Raw genomic sequence first — 10,159 nt, 5'->3', positions numbered from 1 at the left:
AAGCTGCAAAGAAACTGGTTCAGGCTTGCGTATTCAAGTACAGAGAGATGTAAACAGGCAGAATATGGAGCTGCAGTCAGCAAAGCCTATATAAGACAGTAAGTGTCTGGCACAGTTGTTCGATTGGGTACTGCTGCTACAATCGCATGTTATCAAGATTTAAGTGAGTCTGAATGTGGTGTTATAGTCGGCGCACGAGCGATGGGGTACAGCATTTCCGAGGTAGCGATGAAGTGGGGATTTTCCCGTGCGACCATTTCATGAGTGTACCGTGAATATCAGGAATCCGGTAAGACATCAAATCTCTGACATCGATGCGGCCGGAAAAAGATTCTGCAAGAACAGGACCAATGACGGCTGAAGAGAGTCATTCAACGCGACAGAAATTCAACCCTTCCGCAAATTGCTGCAGATTTCAATGCTGGGCCATCAACAAGTGTCAGTATGCGCACTATTCAGACGAAACATAATCGATATGGGCTTTCGGAGCCGAAGGCCAACTTGTCTAACCTTGATGTTTGCACGATACAAATCTTTACGCCTCGCCTGGGCCCGTCAACTCCGACGTTGGACTGTTGATGTCTGGAAATATGCTGCCTGTTCGGACGAGTCTCGTATCAAATTGTATTGAGCGGATGGACATGTAGAGGTATGGAAACAACCTCATAAATCCCTGGACCCTACATGTCAGCAGGTGACTGTTCAAGTTGGTGGAAGCTCTGTAATGGTATAGGGGTGTGTGCAGTTGGAGTGATATGGGATCCCTGATAATTCTAGATACGACTCTGACAAGTGACACATATGTAAGCAATTTTTACTTGGTAATTTAAGAAGATTCAATATAGCTAATGTTTGCACTGGTCGATTATTTCTTCCCCATGTAAACTGACTAGTTGATGGCCGGACAGTCATCTCCAACCTATCTGCATCCGGTACAGCTAGCGTGTGGATGCTGGGAGATGGACTTGCAGCTGCCGACATGACCAACATGCTTCGGTAGTGCCTATGGAAGTTTTCACAATCTCCAACATCTGACTGTGACAACTACTACAGAATGGATCGTGGTTTAAGTTTATGTGTTTACAAAGTGCCTTGTCCATGTGGTGATGGCTGCTGTGTGTAGCGCTGAGTGCTTCTCTCCAGTCAAACCCCTGCCCTGTCTCCTGAAATGTTTAAGGACAGTGCAACTGAGCTGAGATTTGAAATCCTCACTAACATTTTCAGCTATGTAATGGATTTCACACCAATCGTCCAACTGTGCCAGTACCCTCCAATAGGAGGCAAGGAATTTCCAGAAGGAGGAAGAGTAGGGTTTAGAAACTGGTCAGTTCCAGGACTGAATTCCAGAGAACCTCAGAATTTTCTGCGAAATATGCCAGTCCCAGTACCCACCACTATGTAGCAAGTAAAAACTGTTCCACACAGTGAGTATCGATTTAATTAATTAGTCAATCAATTTGATGGAGTGAGGGTAGTGCAAATGGAATATTTCAAAACCATTTACTAAATTAGTCCTTCAATTTGATTGAGTGAGATTAGTGCAAATGGTGTATATCAAAAACATCTATAGCCAAGCATTTTCGGGAGTGCTGATGATTTACCAGGTATCCGATACTTTGTTCAGGACGAAAGAGAGACTCATGTGGTTTCCAGTGACACTCGACAGATGCTCGCTGGTCAGGAAGTAACTTGAGAGGGAGGTTGTGTGAGAGAGAGGAAGAGAAACAGAGAGAGAGCATGTGTTTCGACAGGAATTTTTCAGGTATCAATATTAAACTGTTGCCTCCATCTGATGCTTTGTCCAATAATAAGTAGCAGGAGGGGCGAGGGAGGAGCGGAGGTAGAGATTGGTGGGAGAAGGGGTGGGGAAGTTGCTTCTTCCAGTGTCCTCAGCTGGTGGTGTTGTGAACTAATTCAATCAATTACTTTTGAATACATTATGGGAGTGAACAGTGATCAATGTGTTACAAATATTTACTATCAAAAACAGTCTTGATCACAATTAAGTTATTACGGTGACCGATTTCAACCACTACTGTGGTCATCTTCAGATCAATGAGTAAGAACCTCCTTCTGCTGGAGATTCTCCAGCAGAAGGATGTTCTTATTCATTGGTTTGAAGATGACCACAGAAGTGGCCGAAACTGGTCACCGTAATAAATAAATAGTGATCAAGACTCCAGAATGCGATTTTCACTCTGCAGTGGAGTCTGCACTGATATGAAACTTCCTCGCAGATTAAAACCGTGTGCCGGACCGAGACTCGAAGTCGGGACCTTTGCCTTTCGTGGGCAAGTGCTCTATCAACTGAGCTACCCAAGCACGACTCACGCCCCGTCCTCACAGCTTCACTTCTGCCAGTACCTCGTCTTCTACCTTCCAAACTTTACAGAAGCTCTCATGGTTCGCATGAGTGCATCACAGACATACAGAAGTGCATCACAGCTAGTGTCCTGTATAGTATTTTTTCGTACATACAGCATGTATGTTGCGCTAAAGATTGTAATGTTTCAGTGTACTATAAATATTTCTTTAACAGTTTGATGTTACACCTGCGTTCCCTTTGCTGTTGGCAGCCGGTGCCACAGCAGCAGTCTACACATTGTTTATTTTACTTCAGTGTTTAATCTGAAATAATCCAGTGAGTGGATGTTGTGATTAGACAACAAATAAGTCATTTGAAATTTTCATCATATCAATTCCTTCTTTTTGCACATATTGTACCCCATGCTCTTATTTTGGAGTGTTATTTTGGAATATTTTTTTCATTACAGGAACAGATGTTTCACAAAGGAGTAACAATTTCTGTGCATTAAGAACTTGACCCAAAATGCTAATTATTTATGCATTTGTTCGTTTATAATGTTGCCAAAACATGCTCTCCTCAAATCAAGAACACCGCCTCATGATATTGCTGTTTACATCAAGGGAAAGTGAAACACTATGTGTGAAGTAAACATGCAGCACAGGAAGGAGGAGGAGGAGATTAGTGTTGAACATCCCATCGAAAGCGAGGACATTAGAGACGGAGCACAAGCTCGGATTACGGAAGATTGGGAAGGAAATCGGCCGTGCCCTTTCAAAGGAACCATCCCGGCATTTACCTGAAAAGATTGGGGGAAATCACGGAAAACCTAAATGAGGATGGCCGGAGACGGGTTTGAACTGTCGTCCTAGCGAATTCGAGTCCAGTCTGCCTACCACTGCGCCACCTCGCTCGGTCGCCGTACAGGAAGAAAATCACGCTTCTTCAGCATACAAAGTGTCGTCTTTAATATCAGAATAGTAATTTGAATGATGTGATAAAGAAATAGATAGATTGAGAGTTTTTGTCAGTGCTTAAGAATATGTCACGTGTAAATGAACAGTTGTCATTTCCATTAGCGAGGACAACATGTTCTATGGAATGTAGCCGAATTAAATCAGGTGATACTGCGGGAATTAGATTAGGAAATAAGACGCTTAAGGTAGTAAAAGAGTTTTGCTATTGGGGGAGCAAAATAACTGATGATGGTCGAAGTAGAGAGGATATAAAATGTAGACTGTCAATGGCAAGGAAAGCGTTTCTGAAGAAGAGAAATTTGTTAACATCGAGTATAGACTTCAGTGTCAGGAAGTCGTTTCTGAAAGTATTTGTATGGAGTGTAGCCATGTATGGAAGTGAAACATAGACGATAAATAGTTAGGACAAGAAGAGAATAGAAGCTTTCGAAATGTGGTGCTACAGAAGAATGCTGAAGATTAGATGGGTAGATCACATAACTAATGAGGAGGTATTGAATAGAATTGGGGAGAAGAGAAGTTTGTGGCACAACTTGACAAGAAGAAGGGACCGGTTGGTAGGACATGTTCTGAGTCATCAAGGGATCACAAATTTAGCATTGGAGGGCAGCGTGGGGGGTAAAAATCGTAGAGGGAGACCAAGAGATGACTACACTAAGCAGATTCAGAAGGATGTAGGTTGCAGTAAGTACTGGGAGATGAAGAAGCTTGCACAGGATAGAGTAGCATGGAGAGCTGCATCAAACCAGTCTCAGGACTGAAGACCACAACAACAACAACATCGACTTGTTCTTCGAAGGAATACATCATTCACATTCGTTTGATTCGTCGATACTAGTCTTACCGTTCCTATTAGTGTTCTATTGCGAAACCGTCGAATGGTGTTTACATGATAATGACACGTTAGAGGGATACGCCGTATTCGGTGAATAGTTACTATTTGCACGGCATACGAGAGAGAATTGACAGAGCATATGCTTCGATATGTGCCAAAGTGATAAGGAATACCATTCAATCCATGATAAGAAGATTGCAGCACTTTATTGATACCAATGGTCATCACTTCGAACACCTTCTGTAAATGGACGTTCATGCCACCTTTTTGACCTTCATTGACTTTCAAAGACCTTACTGGACACATAATTGGATTCGTCTCGGTAGCCGCTATCAGAAAATAAGTACCAAACCATAGCATCCCATTTAAAAAACAAAGTTGATCTTTATATCTCTGACGAGACCCCAACTAGCAACAAAAAACCAACGTCATATTATGGCCCCTGTTGCCCCATGCAACGTTTGTCCCACAAACTTTTCATCTACTGTCATACTTTTGGAGTTATTCTAGAGGGCAATAGTTAATGACCCACCCTGCATAACAAGAATACAGTAAGACAAAACTACATGTAAAACTAACTAAATATCAGTATCTAGTTTTGTAACCCATAAAATGGCTGTATCGTCAGCTTTCAAGAGTTTGCTCCAACTCCCCTGACAGGAACCCAAGGGGCATTTATATCTAATGTGCTTTATTGCCAGGTTCGGAGCCCCAATCACAAACCGGAGACTCTGCAGCACACCATTTGTAAAGTGAGTGTGGGCATCAACCATGCCCAGTGCGAACTCCCGTCCACAGTAGAATACTACATGTGCATTCCAGGTAATGCTAAATGAGCTAGAACGAATTGGAATCCAGACCAAATATTAGATTTGCTGGCTACAAACATGCAGACAAAACAAAATCATGGTCATGACTGAGGTAAAATGATGACTATGGCTATGAGGTGCTGTGGAACCACAGGTTGTGACTAAATGTCAGTGAGATGGTGAAGGAGGGAGGAGGGAGAAAAAGAAAGGATGGTGTGTGATGGAGCATTGTGGGTGGTTTGGAAAGAGGGGTATATTTCAGGATGGGTTTCATCAGTGACTACTGGGAGTTGATTTAAGTTCTGCTGGGAGAGAATTGATAAGGCATAAATGTGCTTAGAAGGTGGAATATGTTTGTAGTGGTGGAGCAAAGTATCTGGAGTGATGATCAGTGGGAGGGTTATCAGGTACTGGCACTGGGTTTAGCGATTAATTTTTTGGATCTGATGGTGCTTTAGGAAGGAAAGAGGGAGTGAGAATTATACGAATCTGTATATGATGTGGGTTTGCGAAGGTAGCAGAGGTAGAAGACATGGCTATGTTTCCATTTTTTCTAGGATTTCAAGGAACTAATAGAGATGGAGATCCAGGCAGTGTTGGTGTAAGTTGGGGCTGGGGGGACGAAGGATTTCTAGGTGACGATAATGATAGAAGGATGTTGAGTCCCAGTGGTAGTCTGTTGTGACAGAACTATCGAGTATTAGACACGAATTTAAGGTATTGTAGGTGAAAATAATTGTAACAGTCTGCTTAATGACATTCCAGTCGCTATGTTGTTCCTGTGCATTACACCAAATATGATGACTGTAATAAGCCAAATATAAATAAAGCCCATTTTTTCCCAGAGATTTGTCTGCACACATTATATCTGCAAAGACAGACCATAGTCCATGGACTGCAAATTTGTGCAGATATGATTTTTGTACAAACTTGGAAGTTGGAGATGATGGCACAGAGAATGAGCACTGTGACTCATATCACAGCCGTGTATACCTCCCATCAGTTCACCAGCGGAGCCACCTACAGGTATAGCAAAACCAAGATCGATAACAAGAAGGAAGGGTCGTACAAGACTGCGCCCAGCGGATGACAAATCTGTCATCAGGACCACCTGATGCTGGCATCGAGTCAGCTTGCGTGAATATCACATTGTTTGGATGACGCCATGCCCAAGAACATTTCTAAACCTTGAACCTTACATGTTATTGTTTATTCACAAAGTCTATTTTTCTTTCAATACCTATCTCTCTCAACTAATAACAAGTAGTTTTCCTATAAATGAATTCCTATAACTAAAAATACCATTAGGAGCTATGGTGGGAAGGTCATCGAGAGCTATATGAAAAACAATAGTATATTTCGTCACCAGTTGCTGTAGTCGAACAAAAAAGCTCTAACTTCTGCCAGATGCGTTCTAGGAAAGTAACCAGACTTTTCAAAGTGGGAAACGGGGGTTCCAAACGTTTTTATTTCTTGCAATTCCTTCAGATTCACACTAAGATCTAGCAAGATGTATGACAGTAGTAGCTTGTACAGTGGAATGTCAGCCTGCATGATCTCAGCCACATACGTTTTTCTCTTTAGCTGTTTTATTGACACCATTAAAATCTTAGTAGATTTGACTCAGGCCTTGAACAAAATCAAAAATCCTTTTGCTTGTGAACTCTGGTCTTTAAAATTATCATTATGTCTAGTAAAAGCTTGGATATGTAAATAAATAGCATTTCAACACAACCACACAAAATACACGGCCCATTCACGTTAATGTGTCCACCGCCTATGTTCGATGTCAATGTACAATAACCATTCATATGTGGCAGGTGGCAGCACTGGTAATAGAGGATATATAAAGCATTTTTTTGGGATGGGGTGTGTGTGTGTGGGGGGGGGGGGGGCGTGGAAGGCAGTGCAGTCGTTGTTGTATTGTTGAAATTGAACGATATACCTCACATCGAAAAAGGCATGATCATTGGTTTTGTTCAAATGGAACGATATACTTCACATCGAAAAAGGCATGATCATTGGTTTTTGGGTGCAGTCATGTGCAAGTTGTGGCTCACATTGGCACCATGACTCCTGTCAAATGGGTTCTAAGGCCAGTCATGTGCAAGTTGTGGCTCACATTGGCACCATGACTCCTGTCACATGGGTTCTGAGGCCATCCTCAGTTCATACGGGCAGCTGATTGAGGTGGTGAAAGACTGCTGGCCTCATGTACAGAGCGCAAGGAGAGCTCACAGTTTGCAGCATTGTTCCCAGAATTGAATGGAGGCGTTTGGTTTGGCGCCGTGTGGAGGGTCTCAACCAAAGGCTTCGTCGACTATGTCACAGTTTTCGCTAGGGTTGCAACTACACTACTGGTCATTAAAATTGCTACACCACGAAGATGATGTGCTACAAACGCAAAAATTAACCGACATGAAGATGATGCTGTGATATGCAAATGATTAGCTTTTCAGAGCATTCACACAAGGTTGGCGCCGGTGGCGACACCTGAAACGTGCTGACATGAGGAAAGTTTACAACCGATTTCTCATACACAAACAGCAGTTGATCGGCGTTGCCTGGTGAAACGTTGTTGTGATGCCCCGTGTAAGGAGAAGAAATACGTACCATCACGTTTCCGACTTTGATAAAGGTCGGATTGTAGCCTATCGCGATTGCAGTTTATCATATCGCGACATTGCTGCTCGCGTTGGTCGAGATCCAATGACTGTTAGCAGAATATGGAATCGGTGGGTTCAGGAGGGTAATACGGAACGCCGTGCTGGATCCCAACGGCCTCGTATCACTAGCAGTGGAGATGACAGGCATCTTATCCGCATGGCTGTAACGGATCATGTAGCCACGTCTCGATCCCTGAGTCAACAGATGGGGACGTCTGCAAGACAACAACCATCTGCACGAACAGTTCGACGACGTTTGCAGCAGCATGGACTGTCAGCTCAGAGACCATGGCTGCGGTTACCCTTGACACTGCATCACAGACAGGAGCGCCTGCAATGGTGTACTCAACGACGAACCTGGGTGCACGAATGGCGAAACATCATTTTTTCGGATGAATCCAGGTTCTGTTTACAGCATGATGGTGGTCGCATCCGTGTTTGGCTACATAGCGGTGAACGCACATTGGAAGCGTGTATTCGTCATTGCCATACTGGCGTATCACCCGGCATGATTGTATGGGGTGCCATTGGTTACACATCTCGGTCACCTCTTGTTCGCGTTGACGGCACTTTGAACAGTGGACGTTACATTTCAGATGTGTTACGACCCGTGGCTCTACGCTTCATTTGATCGGTGTGAAACCCTACATTTCAGCAGGATAATGCACGAACGCATTTTACAGGTCATGTATGAGCCTTTCTGAATACAGAAAATGTTCGACTGCTGCCCTGGTCAGCACATTCTCCAGATCTCTCATCAATTGAAAACGTCTCGTCAATGGTAGCCGAGCAACTAGCTCGTCACAATACGCCAGTCACTACTCTTGATGAACTGTGGTATCATGTTGAAGCTGCATGGGCAGCTGTACCTGTACACGCCATCCAAGCTCTGTTTGACTCAATGCCCAGGCGTATCAAGGCCGTTATTGAGGCCAGAGGTGGTTGTTCTGGGTATTGATATCTCAGGATCAACGCACCCAAATTGCGTGAAAATGTAATCACATATCAGTTCTAGAATAATATATTTGTCCGATGAATACCCGTTTATTAAGTGCATTTCTTCTTGGTGTAGCAATTTTAATGGCCAGTAGTGTATTACTCGTGGATATGCAGTAAATCAGAAATTTATATGTGAGACTTTGCAAACAAAAGTGGGACTTGCCTCCAAATGTACAGAAATGAGAGAAAAACAATTACAATACTCTTTTATCAGATTTGACACAAAATTAAGAAAATAAACTCTTCACTATTACAAAGTAATTATCACAAAAATGTTTAACACAAATTAGTAAATAAATTAGTTATAATTTTTGAAGGAGTACTTGCCTTGTGTTTTTGCATATTTGAGGAATTTTTTGTTCTTCCTAATGTAATTATAAATGTCTTTACAATTGTACTGAATGCTAATTTTTCTTGTAGTTCCGTCTTTACATGTTCAACACTCAGTATAGAGAAATTCCCTCTCAGCATTAGAACATGGAAATGACACGATGAACTGGAAAATGTTTAATAAGTTTGATATACTCGAGTGATGAAATAGTTCATGCCAAGATTTCATAGAGAGATTTTTTCTCATTTGATGGAGGTGTTTGTTCATACTCCTCGGTAATTTTATTTACATGTCCGTAACACTGCAGAACTCATAAAGTTCGTCTATATTTATGAAACTGGTGAGTGATAATTTTTCGCAGTACATTGAGAGACCTCGTAAATAAATGTATTATCAAAACAAATATTCCCATTATTGCCAAATTATTATCTTCCAAAAAGTCAAAGTGATCGTCTAGGTACTTCAATGCATGTTTGTACCATGTAATCAAAACGATTCTGATAGACTCTCATTCATCAATTGTAAAACTAGAGAGGGCATTCGAGCAAATAAATCCAAAACTTTTGTTATTAACTCTTTGAGCTATGTTGTGGGCATAAATCTGTTAGGATGTTGTAGGCTTAAAAAGATAGAACATTATTTTTTTCGAAAAACATAATGAGGTTTTGAAATATTTATAGCATTATCAAGAAATCTAAAAAAGTATTATATTTTCTTTGCGCAGTTGTCATCAAAATATTTTCATGATACAACTGGACAGTTGTCTCCAAGAGTTATAAAATATGACTTCAGTGCTGGAAATCCATGCAGAATTGTCCCTCTAGCAGGATGCAATGATGGCCACCTTGTTTGATGTGTCTTATAATATTTTGGCATTCTCTTACAGCATGAGCAAAGTTTCCTTTTAAGGTTTAGACTCTTTTTTGTGCATGATAAGATAAGCGCCCATATACTTTAAGCACCAAATTTCCCATTTCAAACTCGCATCTCTTCATTGCGTGACAGACGACATGGTGTACCACATGTGCTGAACACCCTGCAGGCAAGATGTTGGCATTATTTTGAGATAGTAGTTTTTAAACTGAACTATTTTCGCCAAAATTTTTTATATAATGAGGGTTATTCAATAATTAAAGAGACACATTGGTCTGGAGATAAAAGCATTTATTTTTACAAAACAATACTTTTTCTACTTTTCAACATATTCCCCTTGAACATTTATGCACTTGTTCCAACG

This window comes from Schistocerca nitens, chromosome 8, assembly GCF_023898315.1.
Source record: "Schistocerca nitens isolate TAMUIC-IGC-003100 chromosome 8, iqSchNite1.1, whole genome shotgun sequence".
Taxonomy (NCBI): domain Eukaryota; kingdom Metazoa; phylum Arthropoda; class Insecta; order Orthoptera; family Acrididae; genus Schistocerca; species Schistocerca nitens.
This window is presented reverse-complemented; position numbering follows the sequence as displayed.